The sequence below is a fragment of the Pinus tabuliformis genome, chromosome 1_1 (assembly GCF_031772625.1).
Source record: "Pinus tabuliformis cultivar Carrire ecotype Pingquan chromosome 1_1, CPIR1, whole genome shotgun sequence".
In the NCBI taxonomy this organism is placed as follows: Eukaryota; Viridiplantae; Streptophyta; class Pinopsida; order Pinales; family Pinaceae; genus Pinus; species Pinus tabuliformis.
In genome coordinates, this window is record NC_142297.1 from 989,811,938 (window position 1) to 989,836,615 (window position 24,678).

Here is a 24,678-nt window from a genome sequence, read left to right on the forward strand (position 1 = left end):
ATCAAGGACATCTTAAGCGATTTCACTATGGAAACAGGCACAGAGCTAAGCCAAAAGAAGTCCAAAACTATTTTCTTTAATACTAATATTGCTATTCAGAGAAATATCACCAAGATTCTTGGTTTTCAAAGGGACCAGTTGCCTTCAAAATATCTTGGCATTCCTCTTACAAACAAACCTCTGTGTAAGAAAATTTGGGAACCTATTTTAAACAAACTTCAGGACAAAATCAACAATTGGACTTGCAGGGTTTTAAACATTGCAGAGCAACTTGTGCTTACTCAAGCAGTATTGCAGGCCATTCCCATTTTCATGTTTGCAGCTATCCCTGCTCGTCAAGGTATTAAGCAGCAAATAAGAAGCATTCAAAGAAATTTTATATGGGGCAGAGGGGAAGAGAAAAAGAAATGGGCTCTAGTTTCCTGGGACAAGCTCTGCAAGACCAAAAGCAATGGTTGTTTGGGGTTGCATGATCCAGGAACTCAGAGTTGAGATTCAGGAGCAAAGCTCTAGTGGCAATGGATTAAGAAGCCGAATGCCCCCTGGGCCAAGCTTTGGACACAAAAGTATGCCAAGCACTGGTAGGAATAGGATCACATTACAATGACAGGCCAAATTAGGGGCTCACACATATGGAATCTTGTGTGGGAGAACAAATGGATTGTTCAGCAACACTGTTTTTTGGGAAATTTGAGCAGGGGACAGGGCTCATTTCTGGGAGGACAACTGGCAACAAGAATCCATCTTTAACAGGAATGAACTGGCAGCCCTCAAGAGAGACAAATATAGCAAAGGTCTTTTATTAGTAAAAGATTTCTAGGATCAGGTAAGGGATAAGGAAAAATGGAGGAAATGGAAGGATCTAAGTTACAATGAAGAGAGCCCTCTAAAGGCCATGGTAGAGGTTCTTGCCATGGAATTAGAGCAAAGAAAGAATCTGGTTTCCTCCTCACCTGACCAATTAAGATGGGGAAATAATAATGAAAGAAACTATAACCTCAAAGAGGCCAAATGGGAAATCACAGGATTTAACTTTGGAAATTCAGAGAAAGTCTGGTAGGAGTTGTGGAAAACTCCTCATTGGATGAAAATAAAATTATTTATTTGGCTAGTTCATCAAAGGAAAATCCTAACTTGGGAAAACCTTCTTAAGGAGTGTTTCATTGGCCCCTCTAAATGTCTCCTTTGTGGCTCTCATGAAAAGACAATTGAACACCTTCTAAGTCTTTGTTCCTTTTCTGCTAAATTTTGGGATTGGTTGGCCTCCAGCTTCAGAGAGACTGACAGGGATAGGCTTAGTATATCCAACACTTTATCAAAATGGAGGAAGAATTTCTCAGAAAATGAGATCATCAACAAAGCCTGGATGCTTTCACCAGGCTTTGTCATATGGAATATTTGGAAAGAACGCAATATGCGGATCTTCAAAAATAGAGTCAGGGATCCCCTGCTTATCATTAATCATATTTGAAAATAGCTCAAGGAAGCAGTTAGGAGCATTCTGAGAACAACTCCCTCAAATCCTCCTCTGCCTCATGAGGAACTCATTATTATTAATTTGGGTCTTCAGTCCATCATCCCTCAAGGATTAAAGAAGGATGTGAGAGAAACAAACTTTGGGGACAGGGGTTGGCAGCCACCTCCTCAGGGCTTCTTCAAAGTAAATATTTATGGAGCCTCTAAGCGCAATCTTGGGGAAGCTAGGTTCGGGGGTGCCGTAGGGATCCTGAGGGTAACAAAAAATTCATATTCCATGGCCAGCTGGAAAAGGGTACCAATAACATGGCTGAACTTTTGTCTTTAAATCAATGTTTGGAGATCTTGGTGGAAACAAGTTTACATAATGTTATCATTGACGCAGATTCAGAATTGGTCATCAAAGTACCCAAGAAGATACAAAATGGAACCTCGCTAGATAAAGTGTCAAAGCACTGGAATCTGCTATATGTTTTTCACAGCATCCACGCACACTTACAAATCCTCAAAACATTAAGATTTGTTCATGTCAGAGGGAAAGAAAACATGCTACAGACAGGTTGGCCAATGAAGGATTGGCCAATAAGGATAGGGACTCTCGGCACCCTTGGGAGTTGCTTCCTGCCGGGAAACTATGAGAGGATTATGTCACGCTAGAAAATGCAGATTGGGATGCATGGATGGACAGTGTTGATTCAGAGGAAAGGGGTGAGGATAACATCACCTAATCTGTCTTTGTTTTCTGATCATGGACACTCCTCACAACTTTCATGGCTTTTGGAGGACAAATGAAGGCTTCGGGCCGAGTATTGACACAGATTGTACTGCCAATGTTCAGTTAGCTCAATGATACTGAATAGATGGCCTTCATTTGGTGAAACCACAAACGCAAAACCACAAGTGGTATATTGCGCGGGCTTCAGATGGTTTCTGGCTTAGTTGAAGGAGCACGCGATTCCACTTAGATGTTTACATGTGGCGTCATGATGAGAGAGGAAACTGATCTCATCGCGTGGTTAACCTCCGTGCTTCTAGGTCACGAGATATCTCCGTGGGGCGTTGGATTGGGCTGCTCCTTTCTACGGCTGGGATTTGTGAGGTGAGTTACTCAAGGCGTCGGTCCCGATGGTCAATAGTGGGTCACTTTTTAGGCTTGATCTCCGCAAAACCAGATTTCATTTCCTTGAATGGTTATCATGCGGCACTTTGTTGGTTTCTGGTTTTTGGTAAATATTAGCGATTCCTATCAGGGGTAAGGGGTGGCATTGAGGGTTTTGAGGAAACCACTCTTATCACGCAACTATTCCTTGAGCTTCTGGACCTTTCGATATCCGCGCTAGCCATTCGATTCGGACCTTGACATCAACGGTGGGGATTGAGTGTGCTTGTTGTTTGCTAGCTGCTAGTTCGGAATGTTGGTTTGTTGCACATGTGTCTTGTACCCGTTCTCTCAATGGACTCTCTGGTGGGTTGCTGTTAGCACCTCTTTCACCTGGGGTTTCAGTCATGCTTGCTTCTTTGCCGCCCTTGTTGTCTAGGGCACACCGTACTTTATGTAATATATGTTGATTAATAGAAGGTTTGTCTCTTACTTACCGAAAAAAAAAAAATTCTTTTCAAGCCTTAAGATCCTGATCCATCATTAGATCTTATCCCTCATCAATCACTAAAGTTCATGCTTGGTTTAGATCAAGCAAAGCACCATCAGATGATAACCTGCATACTAGATCTCACACTTCATCAGATATTCAATACTTGCGCCCTTGGCCTAATGATCTTCTCCTCCTTTTATAGTTTTAGGCCTTTCTCAATACTATGGACCAAAACCACTTAAGACCAATACCTTGGACCAAATACCTAGGGTCAATACCTTGGACCAATACCATGGACCAAAACCACTTAGGACCAATACCTTGGACCAAATACCTAGGGTCAATACCTTGGACAAATACCATGGTTCAAAATACCTTGGACCAAATACCATGGACAAAAAACTTAGCTTTCCATGATATATGTACTTTTCCTTCTGTGAAAGTGCGTGTGTATGTTATACGCTTCTTTTGTTCTATTAACCTGCATGTATACGCATCTTGGTCAAGGTGAACCTTCGTATACCTTTCTTTCTTCATTCTTTGTAGTCTGAACTATAATTCTTTGTTGTTGTCATGTTGTACTATGATCTTTCATCTCAGTGAGTTACCTTCTAAATTGATTCCTTGAAATTGCCCTGCATTTCATCGCATGTGTAAAGACAACTGTCATTCATTATATCACATCTGATATCTCTTCTAGTTACCATATACAAGTAAGTCTAGATACCATATACAAGTAAGTTGTTCTGCTACAAGTGGGTTGCCATCAAGTACAACACATTCATCATAATGTCAACACACTCAATGTTTATGAGAGAGTCCATCCCTTGACCATTGCCATAAAATATTACAAACAATATCATCTAAAGAAACATATCACATTATAAGCTATGATAATCATCATGACATCATTTAGCCACAAACCCTTAAGAATTGTGTCATAAGGCTGAGCTCTTCCCATCAATGGATTACACTGCAATTGAAATTATTTCTATCTACATAAACCACTAAGTTATTTCCTACCATAATGGTAAACATAATCCTTCTTTTCATATGTCGCAAACTTTTCCTACAATTGTTATTGCCAGCAACCTTTTTTATCATGATTAAATCAAGTATTAATCAAACCAATTCATTAATTAGTACTAGTGATGCTTCGCCATCTATTCATGTACATTCATGAAAATAAAATAAAATATCACAACATGCTTCCTTTAAAAATAATGCATATGCATTAGTTATAAGCATATAACCATCAAAGCATGTCTATATATTAATATCACATTAATTATTATTCCCCTCACTCAATCACACATTATTGCAAGACAAATCACAGCAACTGTCGATACATTCCTTTAATGCAAATTGACACATCATTTATAATCTTCATGCATTCAAATTACATAAACTTTATCAAACAAAATAGACCTTCAACTATTAATTTTGGTGCATGCAAATATGTAAATAAAGCTAACACAATGAATTTTCTTCCTGTACATGAAAATTATTATACTTTCCATGAATCTTGTAAAAAGTATACTTAACACAATACACCACGCAAACACATGTTTCCTTTTCGAAGAAATCTAGCACAATAAGTCATGAAAAAACATGTTTTCTTTTCCATAATACTAATGCAATAAAGTATACAAATACATGTCTTCTTTTCAAAATATTATACCAACATTACCCATATATATATATATATATATATATATATATATATATATATATATATATATATATATATATATATATATATATATATATATATATATATTCCAAGGAAACCAACCCATTACTATGGCTTTTGTCCATGTAAATTCACCTTCTTTCCCAAATAATCCTTTCCAATGTAGGCTAACACAACATGCTATCATTAAATGTATATTATTTCTAAATGAAATTTAATACAAATCTTGCATTTATATACATGATCTTATTCCAAAAGAAACTAGCATAATAGTTATGATAACATAAAAATAACCACATATGATTTTTCTAAAGAAATAAAACTCAATAATAATTCTTCTATCCATGCAAAGAACGTATCTCTATAACACAACGACTATTCTTTGTGCATGTTAGTTCTTATCACAATAGCCCTTCTTTAATGTATGCAACACATATTTCTTTCTCTACAATTCTACCATCATTACGACTATTCTTTGTGCATGTTAGATCTTATCATAATAGCCCTTCTTTAATGTATGCAACACATATTTCTCTCTAAAGTTATACCATCATTAGTTCTTATTTTCATGTAAACAAATACATACTTATTTTTCTAAAGGAAATTAATGTAAAAGTTAATGTCTCTATGCATAGATATTCCTATTCTTTTTCACAATAGATATAGTCTCTTGTGAATAAATATATTTACCATTACCAAGTAACCTTTGATGTATGTAAATACACATTTAATTTTCCAAGAAACTATCAAAACAATTATTCTTTGGTTGTGATTTAATTCTTTTCCACGAAATCCATAAAGAATTTCCAAGAATTGGAGAACAAATCTTTTTAATAAAATAAATATATATATTTAGCTATCTTCATACACACAAAAAAACATGATAGCTTCCAAGAAACTATTTTTTTTTCTCTGTAAAAACTAATTCTATTAAAAGGAAAGAAAAATATAGTTACAATGAGGCTGTAGCCTCAGCCGAGAACACCTGAGTTTCTTCTGGTTATCAAAACTGTCCCATGTTTGGGAAAACCAGTTACACTTTGCAAAAAACCATGCAGAAGATTGGGAATACAACAACAAAACCAGAATGAGAACTTGAGACAACACCATTTGAAGCATTTGAGACAACATCATTTGACAGAATTGCTACACATGTCAGCAACAGAACCACAAATGCCAGAACCACAAAACTACAAACAGTACCACAAAAACCACTAACAACAGAACCCAACCAGTCAGCAACAAAATTCTTAGATGGCACGTGGGAGTCCATGTGGCATCACATAGGGAAGTCCTAGTCCAGTGACTCCTCCATGACGGGGCAAGCATTCCCATACCAAATCTCACCTTCCTTCTCCACGCCACCCTCCACCTCGCCACCTAGAGGTTCTGTTGCCTGGAGGGTGCCGCTTGAGCTACCAGCAATGGTCATAGAAATTGTGGCACCACGAGAGCTGCCACCTAGTTGCCAAGTATCACCTTCCTCATGTTGTCCACCACGCCTTGCTGCTTTTCCTTCATCCGCCGAGAGCTGCTTTGAGCCATGACTACCCACAATTCTGTGACTATCCTGAGGTTACTCTGCTGGGTTATGCTCCGAAGCCCTGTGCTGTTCTTCTTCTTCAGAGAAGATGATGGTTATATTAGCAGTGATAATGGGCCAGTTCAGGTTACTCTAGAATTTGAAGTGAGTCAACTAGAAGGCATTGTGCGGGTAGATTCTTTGCGGCGGGCTAGGAGGGGGAGAATTAGCCTGAGATAAAGGTGAAGAGGCAGGTGGTGATGGCTGCTCCACTCTTTGTGCTGCCTAAGGGCAAGCGTAGCCCACTCAGCTACCTCCATGGTGGCTCCTCATGCGATGACAAACCATGGTTAAGCAACGGAGGAGAAGCACAAGAGAATTGGGTGCTTGGATGGGTAGCAGAGAGTGTGCAGCGGGTTCCTGAGTATGGTTCAAAGGGCAGAGCTGGGAATGGGAATAATGAAACTCATTTCCAAAGTCAAGACATCAGAGAAGTGAACATCGATTACCTGTAAGAGTTCTGTTGCAGGGGTTTCCTGCTTGGAGCGGGCATATGGTGAAGGAGGGAGGACAGACAATGGGGTTGATGGGCATATGCACCATGTTTAAACTAACCACATCCTTATCTCAGCCGGGGCATTCATTTATGATGTCCTACAGGAAGATCTGCTCTCGCCTTAGGTGAGTCTACAGGTGCCAAAACTGGGCATGGAGATTAGCACTAGCTTGCAGCTGGTAGGGCCGAGTGTCGTCTTTCCTCTAAAACGCCATTAATAAATTTGAATTTCACCCGCATCTAGGTGCTCTTCTTCTCCCTGTTTCATTTCATTCTTCACCAGATTTTGGTATTCCATTGATTGGATTTCAGTTGTCAGCATAGAGAGTGAACCTGTATGTAGATCCATTCCACTTTCTACTCCGATATTAGCCAGTAGATCAGCCACTTTATTTCCTTCCCGACGTATGTGCTTGAGAGTGATCGCTCTGTGAGAAGAGAGCCAGATTTCAATGAGTTCAAGCTGCTTCGCCATTCTCTAGTTGTTGCTCACTTTGCTTGAAGGTGTGCCTTGCATAATTTTGTTGACCATATTTATGAGGATCTGAGAGTCGCCTTCTATAATGAGCAGAAAGTATCCCTTTTTTTGAGCTAGAATAAGACCCTGCCATAGTCCTTCTAATTCGGCCGAGTTGTTGGTGTCCCATCCATTTGAACCTAAGAAAGTAAGAAGGGGAGTGCCCTTATGATCTCTGTATATCCCTCCAAATCCTGCTTTGCCTGGATTTCCTTTCGAGGCCCCATCAAAGTTTAGCTGGACCATATGTTTGGGAGGAGGAAGCCACTTTTCAGGAGTTCTTTCCTTTGGTGTAGTTGTTCTTTTGATTATTAATTCTTGATTCCACTGAAGGTTCTAGTTTGCCCAGATATTTTGTTCCTGGGGGAGAGAAGGAAAGTCCTCCTCATGCCAGGTTTGGAGAAGTAAGGTTTCCTTGATATTTTGACAGATCATGTTCCATAGATTTTCCAGGGGTGAGGAGTGATCCTTGAAGATTCTCCTGTTTCTCTCCTTCCATATTGTCCACATGAGAAAGCCTGGAATAAGCTTCCATAAAAAATTTAAAATCTTGCTTTGAAATGGGTTCTGATCCCAATTGCAAATAGTGGCTATGATGTCTCCTTGGATCCGTCCTTCCTTTTGGCATCGAAAACTGACTTTTTCCCAAAGCTTGCGAGCCAGTTGACAGGAGTGCATAAGATGCTTAGTTGTTTCCTCTTCTTGCCTGCAGTTGGGGCATAGGGAGGGCCCGTGATAGTTTCTTTTCCTGAGATTGTCCCATGTGAGGATTTTGTTTTGACATAAAAGCCATAGAAAGGTTGAGACTTTCAGCCAAATTGTTGGGTCCCAGACTTTGTTCCAAAGAGGATCTTTGATATTATAAGCCTCCCAAGTAGTGAAGGTACCTTTTTCTTCATAGCCCCATCTAAGTATATCCCTTTCGTCTGAATGCTGTATTTTCCTCTTCATTAGTTCTGTATCAAGAATCTGTTGATCTTGTATCGTTCCGTGTCTTAAGATGTGTTTCGTGCTAAGCCATTGCCTGGTTCCCTGTGTTGTAGAAGGATTCCAGAAACGCTTGACTTTGTCATATGTCTGCACGTCCTGCTCCGGAAGTTGAAGAGGTGAGATTATGTCCTTTAATTTGGGCTGCTGCTACCAGGAGTCTTCCCAGAACCAAGCTGTATTGTCGTCCTTAACTTCCCAGAAACTGTGCTGCTGAATTAGGCTTCTGTGTTGCTTGGCCGCATTCCAGATTAGAGAGCCCGGCCTAGCTTCTGACATTCATATTAGTTCCTCTGTTGGGCGATTACTGGCATATTTTGCTGTCCATAGGGTTTCCCAGGGGGTGAATGGCGTAGTAAGCCATTTCCACCAGATGCGAGCCCCCATGACCTCATTGCTATGAGAAGGATCCCTTAGTCCAGTTCCACCGGCACATTTTGGAAGGCACACTGTGTCCCATTTGATCAAAGCCCATTTGCGAGTTTGACCTGAATTTCCCCACAAGAAAGATCACTGGATATGTTTTATTTCTTTGAGAACCCATTTAGGAGCAGCCAGGATCGAAAAAAGACAAAGCGGCATTGATTGAAGGACTGCTTTTATTAAGACTAGATGACTGGCCATATTGAGGGCCCTATGAGTCCAAGAGGTTAGGCGAGCCTCCAGATTTTCTAAAAGGATCTTCCAAGAAGAATGCTTCAAGGTCGTGTTAGTCATGGGTGCTCCTAGATATTTGGAAGGGAGGACAACAATAGAGAATCCAAGAATGTGGGCTATGGAAGCCTGGGTACTAGCAGGGGTATGAAAAAAGAAGATTTGGGATTTGGCTTTATTGATACTAGCACCTGAAGCTTCCGAAAAATCCGTCAGTAAAGTTTTGAGCTGACGAGCTTCCTGGACTGAAGGATGACCAAAAAGCATGTTGTCATCTACAAACTGCTGGTGGGTGAAAGCGGTGGTGTTATGGAAGGACAATCCTCTTAGCTCCAAGAAACTATTTTTTAACTGAGTGCTAATATATCTATTTCTTTTCAAGAAATTGACAAACTAATTGTTCCTTTCTTGCATACAATATTTATACTTTTGTTCAAAGAAAATATACTGCAATAGATATTAATTGCATGCATATGAATTTTTTTTTTAACGGAAATCTAATATATTAGATATTAGGCTCCAGCATATGCAAATTATTCCCTGAAAGAAATATTTTATACTTTAATCTTAACCATATGCAAATTCTTCTCTTAATCTCATGTATATTCAAATTATGTTCTAAAAGAAATATATTAGATTTTAATCTCAAACATATGAAAACTATTTTCTAAAAAATAATATAATATATTTTATATTTATCTCATGCATGAGGTCTATATATAATCCTTTATTAAGTCTTTATGGATCAAATTTCTCATGGTGTAAATGTTTTCTTAAAGAAAAATTTGGGGAAATGTTTGTGCCTCAAGAAATTTGGTCCTCTCATCTATTTGTTAATTCAGAATTAAGATATATCAAGGTTAGATGGACCTAAGATAGTTTGAGTTTTCGTAATGAAATAAATGTTAAACTTATCATAGATTGATTCTAAGTATTTATAAGTCAATTAAGATCCAAAGTTAAAATAAATTTAGGTTAAATAGATCTAAGCTAATTTGAATTTTAGTAATTAAATAAATATTTAAATACTTATAATAGATTAATTCTAAGTATTTCTAAGTCATTTAATTTATATAGTAACACTTTAATTTATATAGTAACACTACTTAAGTACAACACAATTTATTACATAAAACATCACAACATGAATTACTAAAAACAATGTGGATATTAAGCACCTACAAAGATCCAATGAGTCATATGAGCCTAAGCACAAAGTAATGTACCTTTCCTACCTCAGGTGTAGATGATGACTATTTATTTGTACCTTTCCTACCCGAAGTGCAAATGATGAATATTTTTTTTTTTCTAAGTAAATGCTACTTCTATATTAAAAAGAGAAAAGTATGTACAGAGCTGAAGAAATTACAAGGAGGCCTAGGCCAGTCCGCGAACTGAGAAGGCTTGAGTATTCTGTCTATCCGCCTTTGCTGGGTACCAAAAACTCCATTCTTTCACATGATTTCTTGAAATTATAGAACCTAGACTCCTACTGACATAGATACTATGGCAACTAACAGGACTAACAGGATAGTGCCATGTTACAGTATAAAGAGTAGAGCAAAAAAAGCTGGCTGTTATGGCATGAAGCCAGCAGCAGTAACTGTAGAGAGCCTGAAAATTGAGGAAATCAGAGAGAGACACTAGATACGAAAACATTAAGACAAAAGACAAAAGATTGCAGACCGAAGTGAACTAAGTATGTTGGCTAGTCGAATCCGTCTGGACGCTGTCACCGTGGCTAGGAGAATCTACCCAGATGACCATCCCGTGGATCAAGAGGAGCTTGGGTGCCTGAGACTTCTGCCACAGCATTCAAATCTGGCAATTGCATGATTTCTTGGATGGACAGATCGTTGCCCGAATCCTCCCTATGTTCTGCCGACTGGGCGAGTACACTCGGAGCAAACATCTCAGAATCGCGGCGTGTTCTGTGGACTTCACCCTCCATATCCCCGACGAAAACATCACTGTCATGAGCTCTGGAGGGGGAACCCGAATTGATGCAGCTAGGGTCCTCCTCCGTTATGAAAACAGAGAAATTCACCACTACCTCTGGGCGAACCAGGCGACTTGGGAATCGAAAACGGAAGGACTGATAAGTTCCCTGTGGGAGCCAACATTCCTGCTCAGAATTGTCTGTGGCAGAAGGAGAAGGGGGCGCTTCATTGACAGGAGAAACGGGCTGCACACTGCCCCTTTCCGAGCTAACTCTCACGCCGGATCTTCCCCCTCTTCTGGGGATGCCTCTATCCCGCGGCATTTTGCCCAAAACTTGAGAGCCAACTTCACTGTAATGCCCAAGGTTATGAAACTGCCATCGATGAGCTAGATATCGGTTACTGGTCTCAATTAATAGGAGAATGACCATAATTGCTGCGTGTGAGAGGCTTTTGGCGCCTCCCCTGCTCTCCTTAGAACTCTGCGCCCACATACCAGGCATAAATGCCTCACCACTCCTCTTCTGCGTTCGCCTGAAGGCAGTGTCCCGTCGGCTCTGTGTTGAAGTTAATGCTGCCGTCCTGCAGCTTAAAAACTTAATATAACCACCTCCCTCCACGCGCATGGGCTGGCTCCTCCTTCTGCCTCCATGTGGCTGTATCATGGGGCTCTTAATTACAAGTGTGGACACCCGCATCCGGGTAATGATGAATATTGCTTTGAAGCTGTTTAACCATTTTAATTTTTAGTGTTTTCTTTTTGAAAAAATAAAACATGGTTTACATTTGGATTTTTCTTATTTAAATTTTTTCTTTAATATATAAATGGGTTTACTGCCTTAAAAAATATTATGATGTAGTTAGATTGTATATTTAATATATCAAATATCACATTTGTATTTTGTATTTAAAAATTGTATTTAAATATATAAATATATTCAACCCATTAAAAAAGTTATACTTTACTTAGATTGTAAATTTAGTATATTAAATTTATAATTTCACAAAATTTGAATTCAATTATAGATAAATTTCACTAGAAAAGATGACCTAAAACTTATAAAAATCTTAAAACATAATTCAATTATAAATAGATTTAACGAGAAAATATCCTAAAACATTTAAAATCTCACTATTTGTTTCTCAATTTTGTTTCCTCCCAAATTCATTATTTCATTTTTCAGAAAACATCAACTCAGTTATACTCAAATTTGAATAGAAAATGTAACCAAAAAAAATCTTTGAATTACAACTATTTGTTTCTCAATTTTATTTTCTGGGTAATACAAATTGCATTCACATTTCCATTTTCAGTAGAAATCTCAATTGATTTCATGTTTCATCTGTACCTATATGCACGAAAGGGAAAGGTGGTCTGATCGGTTTCTGTTTGAAGAGTTGGTGAAATGAAATTATGTCGCCTATCTGTCCATACCCCGGACGTTCTGGAATTTTAATCAGCTTTTGACATTTGGTTCTACCCATCAAATACGTCTTTGTAACAAAAATACGTTCTGTGGAATGTGAAATTCGAGGCTTTTGGTAATCTTGATGTGGAGATAGCATTAATTTTATGTGATGCATTACTAATTTGGACATAACATTAGCACAAAGTTCCAAACGGCAGCATAAGTTCGCTGGCCTACTTTATTTCAGATGTGGAAGGAGATTATTATCGTTATTTTAAGATATTTCGATGATATCTACTTTATATCTGGGTATGTTTACGTATCTCGTTCAAGCATACAATCACTTTGTGATGGGATAGGTACAATGACTCTTTATTTGTATCATCTCTACTTTTTCTTTGTGTTGCCCGTTCGAGCAAGATGGCCTAGGTGTATTTCTGGATCATTAACCTTCTAAGTTTATATGGGTATTTTTATGTTGATGGTAGATTTAGAGAATATTTTAGAATTTAATAATTAAGAAAAAGATTATTTTTTAATGATTATCAAATTCCAACATATTATTATAATAAATAAGTTCAAGATGACAAAGAGCTTAGAATGATAGGATGAGATAGGTGATCACTAATTTCATAGATATTCCTATAATAAATAAGTTCAGGACCTTAGGATGTCATAGATGATGACTAATGCCATAGATATTTCTATGACTAATTTCGTTTGTTGAATGTTTCGATGCCTATACTAATACAGCTTATAATGTTTGAATGTTTCGTTTGTTGAGTTTATAAGTGGCCTTGGAGCCAACTAATTCTTAAATGCCTTCATGTTAGAGCCCTTTAATCTGACATTGCTATGAGGTACATTTTCTATCTGTCTTCCTTGAAACAAGCAATTCAAGCATACGCTGACCTTAGATAGCTACAACATTTGTTACTGCTTTAATGTTTGAGTGCCCTCGAATCTAACTTCTATGTTTCGAGATTTAGATGTAGGAAAGTACATGGAAGGTTTAGAGTACTTCTAAGGACGGATGCACTTCAATACTGTTAGTAATACGATGCTTTGCATACTCGTAGATGTTTTGCAGCCCAGAGGACTTGTGAGATAATGTCCTCTTGTTTTCAATTCATAATCATTCAGTTTGGGGGAAATTTGTTATAATTACAGCATATATTTACGTTGGCATGACACTGGAATTTTGTTACTTGTTTGAACTTATGGTGGCATTTAGATTGAACTAAAGTAAATGAGATGGATGTCGATTCAGCATTACCACGATCAATTTGACTATTTGGTGGATGATTACGACATTGCTGAAATTCATGATGATGTTGAACACGGGCTTGCCTTCAGTGCAAAAGTGATGTAGGTTCAGATTCTGAAAGTGAACTCGATTCACTCGTCTCTTAATTCCATTGTACAATTTAGGAATATTTTAAAATCTGATAGATAATAGTGGCCTCAAAAAATGACATTTATGTTTTTTAAAATTTAGGATATTCTATAAATCTGACATGTCCATCCAATTTACAAATAGTCATGGAATCTCCCGTGAATGTCAGGTAGATTTTCCTAATGTAAGGGGCCCTTTGACCGTATGGCCATATTCTGGAATATTCTCATAATTTCACCAATAAGACCAGGTCAATTCTTTAAAATCTATTCTATCAGTTACATTCTAGAATGTTTCTAAAATCCTCCATAGACATAAGTTTAAGTAGATTTTTCAAATGGTATTTAGAAAAATTGGTGCTTCTCATTCTTAGATGGGGTTGATTGCGATGATAGTGTTTTGATGATGGATTGGACTTTTGATTTAGATCTCTTGTTTTTCCGGAGAGAAGTAATTTACCTGACACAACAACAGTTCAGTCCAGGTGAAGGAAATATATTTAGAGTATTCCATGAGATAGATTGAACTTTAATAGTTTAACTGTCGGTATATTATGGTTGTTCAAGTTGATATCCAAATCTCTTCGTTGAAAGTGTTTTTCCCTAAGTAATAATTTATAGTTATACTTTTTGAGGGTTACCCGTGGGTTTTGTTTACGTGGGTTTTGTTTACATGGTCACCATTGTAGTCTTTTAGGTAACCATTGATTCAGAGCCTTCACCTACTTTCACACAAGATAGAGGAACATGGTTTGCATGTGATATAACTTAAGATTCAATGATTGAAGGTGTTTTAGATGAACATGGTTTGCATGTGATATAACTTGATTCAAAGATGGAAGGTGTTTTTTATGCGATAACTTTTCAAAAATATGAATTATTTAACTGAAAACTAATAGCAAATTTGGATTAATGAGGATGGTAAAATAGATATGACTATGGAAAAATTAAAAATTGTGATGTTCCTAAAACTGATTAGTTATTGACTAACCACAATTGTTTGACCTTTCCTGTCATTATCAAATTCTAAAATATTCTTAAGATCTGACATTGAGCCTAATTTCAATTCAAGAATCAATTAATATCATGCAACTCCATAATATTCCCAAGATCGACGTTGAGCATAATTTCAATTCAAGGATCAATTAATATCATGCAACTCCATATAGTTCACAAAAGATAAATTTTATTTGCATTGGCAAAACCTATTTTATTTGCATTGGTAAAACCTATTCTCTGGTATCTTTGTTTCTTTATTGTTCAAAATTATTGGATTCTCTGTATATATTTTCATTATATACTTTACTTAGAATCCACAAATAAAAAGTGTCATATTGGAAATTGTAACATCCCCAATTGCTGTAAAAAATTGTTTATTTACTGACATTTACTTTTACTACATAACATTTCATAACTTGTAGGTTTCGAGGGAAGCCCGATGAAATTTTAATTGTTAGAATTTTACGTTAGTATTTCTTAAATATAAGAAGAAAAAATAATGACTAAGTCTTGGACTCACCGGAGAAGACCCAAAATATTAGATTCCAGGTACCACACAGTAAGACAGCGAGAGATAATTACATATCCTCTCCTTAGAGATAAAACATCTCAGAGGGAACAAAATGCTAAGGATAAAAAAAGAAACGATAGAGGCATCTGAAGTGAGAGTGATCAGAATCTGAGGTAGGACACTGCCATCAAGGTGCTCTTGAGTGGGACTGTGAGCCAGTGGAGACCTTAGGTAGACTTAAGTCTGAAAGTTCATGGCTAGACCAGAGTCTTGATGCTAGAGAACACACTGTTTAAGTCATTGTCTATTCATTGTTTAGGGGATCTAAAGGCTCAGGGGTAATTTGGACATAATCATCAGTCTCATGCTGGGGAAGAGAAGGTTTCACCTGATTGAATTCCTTGGTTCCATAATTTAAAAAAGATGAGTAGTTTTGTTGTTTCCGTGAATTCATAGGAAATAGTTGTGGTTAAAGATTGATCTCTTGTACAATGAATGTAATGAGTTTTTTCAAAAAGGTGAGAGAAATTTGTTCTTCTGGATAATGGGTTACACTCTTTTGTTATATTCACAGTTTACGTTACAAGTTAAAAAAAAAGAAAATAAATTATTTTCTTGGAAAAGAAATTTATTGCAGCCACATAAATTTTGTATTGTATGTGAAACTAATTCAATAAGTGTAGAATGTAAAATAGTAGACGTCACGTGTCGGTGAAAGACTGATAGTGGAACCCCGGTTAGGTGAAATGACAAGCTGGAGATCCAACAGCCAAGCGCGCAGTCCAGGGTCCAGTATTGGCAGTTGCCAAGAAACTAATATTTTACACAAATAATAGTAAATGATTCGTTTACTGAAATGAAACAACGAAAACAATGTAAACTGGAATCATAACATTTATCACATTTAAAGAATAGACAGAGATAAAACTGAAGATATTTTCCCAGAATATATATCTATAAATATTTGTTCCAAGTAAGAACTAAAGTCGACATTGAAACTATGGTTGAATAACAAATTTGTTAAGCTACCTAACTCTAACTCTTGGACATGATAGATCCCACCAAACTACCATAAATTGAGACGTTTGAAATCAATATTTAAACAAAAATAAATAACATTAAGTATAAATAAGTACTAATTTATGTCCAAAATTTCCCCATTGACTGGGCCCACAACTCTCCATAAATAGTATTTTACTACTTAAGACTGCGAACCATATTGACCCAACTAGAAAACAGCTAAAGCCATAACGACTTCCAAAATGGTCTATTCCAGAAGTACAAAGCAGCGGTCACTTCAACCCCCACTCATCAGAACTGCAGTTTTGATCCCAAATATATTGTCTATTCCAGAAGTACAAAGCAGCTGTCACATCAACCCCCACTCATCAAAACTGCAGTGTTGCATCCCAAATAAATATTTCTACCTGCACATAACAAAAGGGAATGTAAGTCAACCATAATTGCTGTGTTGTTCAACAACTAAACACCCTATGTTCAATAAATGACACCGAACCCAATAACATCTAAACCCACTTTGTTCAATAGATAACACCCAGGCCCAATAACTGCAATAAATAACACCCAACTCACTCTATTTCTCATTAAAACAGATCAAAGCACATGGATCAACAAATAACCAATTTTCAACCATTAGATCACATCAAATTAAATCCAGACCACACATTCAAAATGAAGCCATTGCAATCCATGTCTACCAATTAAATTCCAGTGCCAAAAACTATAAAAGAAGTCCACACACTATTGAAGTTGCATCTTATGCTTTCAAACTATTCATTAAACTTGAAGACAACATCACAAAACAGTTGCCAATATATCCAGGTTAGTTATATCAATTACAACTCATTCTTCTTACAGTTTTGTTTTCATTGTTTTCATTTATCAGATTTCTTACATGATCTGTCTAGCCATAACTGCTAGAAGGATACCTGGATGGTTTCACAAACAGCCATTGAAAGTCATTGTTCTTACAGTTCTGTTTTCATTGTTTTCATTTATCAGAGTTCTTGCATGATCTCTCTGGCCATAACTGCTAAAAGGATACTTGGATGGTTTCACAAACAGCCATTGAAAGTCATTGTTCTTACAGTTTTGTTTTCATTGTTTTCATTTATCAAAGTTCTTACATGATATGTCTAACCATAACTGCTAAAAGGATAGCTGGATGGTTTCACAAACAGCCATTAAATAAAAAGTAGGTTCTAAATACAGCTATTTAGAAAAGTTAAAACCATTCCTTAAAATAAAAAAAATGAATGCCTTCAACATACTTAATTTTTTCAGTTCAATTTTCTAAAACTTTTTATGACTGATAAGTCCATTCCAAGGCTGATCACAACTGCAAGTTGTTCCCAACATAGAATTTATGCCTGGAATGGTGGCCATGGACTGCAATGGAGAAGTTGCAGTACTGAGACATTTTTGGCAATGCCAAAAAGCAAAAAAAAATGGAAAATGATATTTGAAACAACTATCATAGAATCGTACTTGAATCCATATAAAAGTTGCTAAACTAATGAACAGGCATGCAATTGTGAGACTACGAAGTAATTTGCAATGGGAGACTATGAAGTAATGCAATTCGATTTACTGTAACATAAGTAATGCAATTTGATTTCCTGTAACATACATGTTGATAATTTCCTGTAACAAATGAAAAGTATTTTTGCAGAAGTAATAAAGCATAATTTATAAATTTTCTAATGTCTAAATGCATGGAATAATTTTACAGGTTGTTGCATCTATGGCAAAAGGAAGTTACTCTGCTTGTACAAGGAGAAGTGGCGGGAGAGTGACAAGGGGTGCGCAGCTGCGATGCACATCGTCTGATGAGGACAGGACAGATGATGTCAATGCCAACAATGCACCAGGGAACATTCTTGAGGATGACCATGTGATAGCAGCTGATGTTAACACACCATCAGCCACAGGACCACCATCAACAATAGTCCAAGGAGCAAGCTCAACTAAAAAGATCAATGCTATAAGAGGATGGAAAAAAGAAAAAATGTTAGTTGCAATTGACGACATAGAGTTTAATGGATACTCAGTTCGGGCATCTCCAATTAAACACGGTATTCCTCCCTCATCAATACCTTATTGGATAAATGGACTGACTCATACAAAATGTAGAGGGCCTCTTACAGTTATGACTGAGGAGGAGGAGGTCGAGGTGGTTGAGTGGTGTAAAGAGATGGCCCAACTGGGACATGGGCTAGAGTTGATACAACTCAAATCAACAGTTGCTCAAATCTGTCAAGGGAGGCCAATCCCATTCAAACATGGGTTTCCTGGTAAATCATGGTGGTTTGGGTTTAAGAAAAGGCATCCAGAACTTGTATTGCGTACTGCTAAGGGCCTTGACAGAGACAAAGCATTAAATTTGCGCCCTGCAGTTGTTCAAAAGTTTTATGACACACTTTCTAGTGCTTATGATAAACATTCTTATGGAGTAGACCATATATGGAACTATGATGAAACATGTTTACAGGCAGGGAGGAATTGTGGCATGCGGGTAATTTCCAAGAGAGGGAGCCGAAATGTGCCAAATATTTTGCCCAAGAGCAGGGAGTGGATAACTATTTTATGTTGTGTCAATGCAATTGGTACTTCAATTCTAGGATTTTATCTATTCAAAGGTAAAAATCAACTGAAAAACTATATACAGAACTGTAAACCAGGTGCATGCATGGTTGCACATCCCCATGCATGGATGACTAAAGAACTATTTCTAAGTTGGCTTTTTCACTTTGCTGCATTGGTACTAGGTGGCGTCTCGCCTAATAACAGACACCTTCTGATATTAGATGGCCATAGGAGCCACATGGTTGTACAAAAAATTGAGGAAGCAAACAATTTAGGCATCGTCCCGTTGGCATTTCCTGCTCATACCACTCACACACTGCAACCCCTTGATGTTAGTGTGTTTGGCCCTTTCAAGAACTATTTCAGGTCGGAGCATGCTGCATGGATGGCAAAGAATCTAGGGGTTGAGGTGAAAACTTTTGAGCTAGCAGAGCTTGCAAGTAAAGCTTTTAAAAGGGCTTTGACACCATCAAATATCAAGGCTGGCTTTAAGAGGAGAGGAATCTGGCCACTGAACTATGATGCTCTTATGCATGATACTGGTTGTAGCCAAGCGTTTCAAGTGGATGGTCAGGAAGAAGGGAATCCCCAAACAGGTGTTGAAGTGCAAGAAGTAGATGACCAAGATGATGTTGTTGCAACCGGTAATATGATTTCCCTATCTTAAGGAGACTTATATGCTGAAGATGATGAAACTGTATTGAAACACAATATAACAATGAAGAAATTCGCAGTAACATGGAGGTCGTTCCACCAACTCAAGAACATGAAATTCTTGTTGCTGATATTGTTAACGATATTGTTGAACATGCAGTTGACAATGACCAATTGACATTGCCAAGCCAAGTAACCCCACCTTCATGGCTAGCAGAACCAATGATCAATATGAATGCACATAGTGTCTCAGCAACCAATGAAGAAAGCATGAATATGCCCTCACAACCAGCAGAATTGAACAGTGAAATTGTTCATTTTTTTGTGGACAATAGATCAATGGAAGAAGATGAAGGACATAATGAGGCATCAAATGAAGATAATGATATAGTACAATCAGTTCCAACAGATACTGAAAGGGAAGTACCAAGCAATGACATGCAGGTAGGAGGGGTGGAGAAGACACTTGGACGGTTCCTAAAGCTACCAGTAGAGAGAGTATCAATGAAAAAAAAGCAAGGTGCACCGGGTAGTCTTCGTCTAGGCCGAAGCTGACAATTACTCACCTCAGAGGACTATATAAACATGTTAGTTGAGTCTAAAAAAAAAGAAATTTGAAATGCAAGAATTAAAACAGAAAAATAAGGATCTAGTCAAGGAGAAGAAGGCAACAAGGATTGTTGTAGCACAACATCGAGAAGATGAAAGGATTGAAAGAGATAAATCAAGGCAAGTTAAGGACCAACAAAAGCAAATGGCAAGACAGGAAAAGGAAAAATGAAAGGCACAACAAATGCTTGAAAAGGAACAAGGGATGATCAACGGTACAAGAATAAATGATGAAACCAGGATTATTTCAAACTCATTGGACTCCATTACAGTTAATACACCATTATTCCAAGATCTCATAAACATTCAAGTGCCCCACTATCAAACTGAGGGTTTACCCACTTGCGTTGTTCCTACCAGAGTTGGTGTCAATTCTCTGTATGCTCATTACACACGTCCACTTAATGCAGGGTTCAGTAGTGCAAATGTGAGGTATGGGTACTCAGTACCTCCATGGTTGGAAGCTACAAATTGGAATCAATCATATGGAAGCAATCAACCATTTCCTAATCATCCCTCAACTGGTAGGCCAACCTACCTGGCTCAAGAAGGTAACTCGGGGAGTTTTGGCACTCAAGATTCTCAGGGCCATAAAGAATAGGGGTGTCATATGTTTTTGGTTCTAACCACATTATGATGTGGATTTTGGATTGTATCTTCTTCTTGGCACAGAAACATTTTGGCTTACAACACTAGATTGTATATTTTTCTTGTCACAGAAACATTTTGGCTTACAACACTAGATTGTATATTTTTCTTGTCACATAAACATTTTGGCTTACAACCTAGTAGTGATTTCTTGTGGCAACCTAACTGTGTGTTGAAAAGAAATTCTCAATGGAATATGTCTTTCTGTAAAATATTAATTATGATAAAACTATTTCTATAAGTTATTCTGTGTGTTAAAGTGCATGGATCCGGTACGACACCTATCCACCGTGGAGGTCCACGTGTTGGGCATCGTGTCATCACATAATATTCTGTGTCCGCGCCATTTCCTCCATTTGTTTGGGGTCATTGCTACGATGTTCGGGAATTCAATAATAACTTTCCATTCCAACTTTGGACAAGAGATAATGGCCAAAGGCTTAGGAAAATGGCTAAATACAAAAATCAAATGACCAAACAGTCTCAAATGAGGAGGCAATCTACCTCATAATAAGTTTTATTAAATGTCAAAAGGCCACTGATAATTTTATTCATTGAGGGGACACTTGAGAAATTGAGAGCACTCATTATCAAGTTGCATATGAAAAAGGCTAAATACAAAAAATAAATGACCAGACAATCTTATCTCATAATAAGTTTTTGAGAGCACTCATTATTTAGTAGAGTAGGAGAAAACCTTCAAATCTAAATTTAGATATTCAAAATCCTAGTTCCATGTCCAAACATAGATCACTAAAATAACAACACCCCATCTCAATATAATTGATGTAAATATAATTGCTATAAATATGAGAATAACGTAAATCCTTAAGAGAATGAAGTTTAATCATCCTCCTATGCATTTCTGACCAATAACCATACCTAAACCCAAATCTCTTCTCAACCCCACAAAAAACAGGACACAAAAATTTCAATTGATGTGGCTACAAACTGCAACAGTTGAGTAAAACTGGCATCATTTAATCATCTTCTGAACCCCCCAAAAAATACAAGACAAAAAAATTCCAATTGAGGTGGCTAGAAACTGCAACAGTTAAGTAAAACTGACATCATTTAATGATCTTCTCATCCCCAAAAATAAACAAGACACCAAAATTTCAATTTTGGTGGCTACAAACTGCAACAGGTAAGTAAAACTCGTATCATTTAATCATCTATATATAGAACTATACATCAACATAGCCAGGGCATGAAGCCCAGCTATGGTAGCCCATCACTGTGAACAAAATTTTCCTATAAACTAATAGAGAAGGGTACAAACAAACAAATAGAAATGTTATATTCAGAGACAATTCTGAAGGCTTGTTAACATCAGAGAACCTGAACACATTTTATCTGTTGACAAACAGAGCCTGTGCTCTGTCCTTGATGCCAAGAGGAGAGGGAATTGGTGGCCTAGAATTATCTTTATCTTTAAAATATAGTTGACATCTATTTATAAAAAGGAAAAAGATAATGTAGTTTGTATTATAGGATTCTGAAGGCGTTAGGATTATTATTTCAGTCATTTTTCATATTCGATAGGGTAGATTCAAAGTTGTGAGCAGGCGTAGAGACTCTATGCAAGAGACAAAACCAACAATTAAATAATTGTAAATTGACCAAAAATTGCCTCGGAAGAAGAAAATTCCTCATTAACAAGAGGAATATGCCAAGAAAGCTACAGAATGATTTGTTGTTGTTTGATGAACGAGAAAACTAATCTTTTAATTCAGAATACTATTACAGACCAATAAATGAAATAAACATTGCAAAAAAATGCAACACTGGATATGAACAATAGACAAGAGATAATGGCCAAAGGTATAGGAAAAAGGCTAAATACAGAAATCAAATGACCAGACAGTCTTATCTCATAATAAGTTTTTGAGAGCACTCATTATTAAGTAGAGTAGGAAAAAACCTTCAAATTTAAATTCAGATATTCAAAATCCTAGTTCCATGTCCAAACATAGATCACTAAAATAACAACACGACATCTCTATATTTTTTTCCATATGAAAACCTTTGAATTAAAATTCAGGTTCCAGGTCCAAACATAGATCACTAATATAGCAACACACCCCATGTCTAGATCTTCACCACCACATGACCAGAGAGTCACATCCAATATAATTGTTGTAAATATGATAATAACCTAAATCCTTAAGCAAATGAAGTTTAATCATCCTGCTATGCATTTCTGACCAATAACCATACCTAAACCCAAATCTCTTCTCGACCCCAAAAAAAAGAGGACACAAAAATTTCAATTGAGGTGGCTACAAACTGCAACACTTGAGTAAAACTAGCATCATTTAATCATCTTCTCAACCCCGAAAAAAAACAGGACACAAAAATTCCAATTGAGGTGGCTACAAACTGCAACAATTAAGTAAAACTGGCATCATTTAATGATCTTCTCATCCCCAAAAATAAACAGGACACAAAAATTTCAATTGTAGTGGCTACAAACTGCAACAGTTAAGTAAAACTCATATCATTTAATAATGTATATATAGAACTGTACATCAAAATAGCCAGGGCATGAAGCCCAGCTATGGCAGCCCATCATCGTGAACAAAATTTTCATGTAAACTAATAGAGAAGGGGACAAAGAAACAAACAAAAATGTTATATACATAGACAATTCTGAAGGCTTGTTAACATCAGAGAACTTGAACACATTTTCTCTCTTGACAGACAAAGCCTATGCTCTGTCCTTGATGCCAAGAGGAGAGGGAATTGTTGGCCTAGAATTATCTTTATCTTTAAAATATAGTTGTCATCTATTTATAAAAAGGAAAAAAATAATGAAATTTGTATTATAGGATTCTGAGGGCATTAGGATTATTATTTCAGTCATTTTTATGATTCGATAGGGTAGATTCAAAGTTGCAAGTAGGCGTAGAGACTCTATGCACGAGACAGAACCAACAATTAAATAATTATAAATTGACCAAAAATTCCTTGGGAAGAAGAAAATTCCTCATTAACAAGAGGAATATGCTAGCAAAGCTACAAAATGATTTGTTGTTGTTCGATGACCAAGAAAACCAATCTTCTGATTTAGAATACTATCACAGACCAATAAATGAAATAAACATTGCAGAAGTGGCAACACTGGATATGAACAATAGACAAGAGATAATGGCCAAAGGTATAGGAAAAAGGCTAAAATATAGAAAACTAATGACCAGAGAGTCTTATCTCATAATAAGTTTTTGAGAGCACTCATTATTAGGTAGAGTAGGAAAAAACCTTCAAATTTAAATTCGGATATTCAAAATCCTAGTTCCATGTCCAAACATAGATCACTAAAATAACAACACCCCATCTCCATAATTTTTTCCATATGAAAACCTTCGAATTCAAATTCAGGTTCCAGGTCCTAGATTACTAATATGAAAACCTTCAAATTCAAATTCAGGTTCCAGTTCCAAACATAGATCACTAATATAGCAACACACCCCATGTCTAGATCTTCACCACCACATGATCAGAGAGTCACATCCAATATAATTGCTGCAAATATGAGAATAACCTAAATCCTTAAGCAAATGAAGTTTAATCATCATCCTATGCATTTCTGACCAATAACCATACCTATACCCAAATCGCTTCTCGACCCCACAAAAAACAGGACACAAAAATTTCAATTGAGGTGGCTACAAACTGCAACAGTCAAGTAAAATTGGCATCATTTAATGATCTTCTCATCTCCAAAAATAAACAACACACAAAAATTTCAATTACGGTGGCTAAAAACTACAACAGTTAAGTAAAACTCATATCATTTAGTCATGTATATATAGAACTGTACATCAAGATAGGCAGGGCATGAAGCCCAGCTATGGTAGCCCACCATCGTGAACAAAATTTTCCTATAAACTAATATTGATGGGGACAA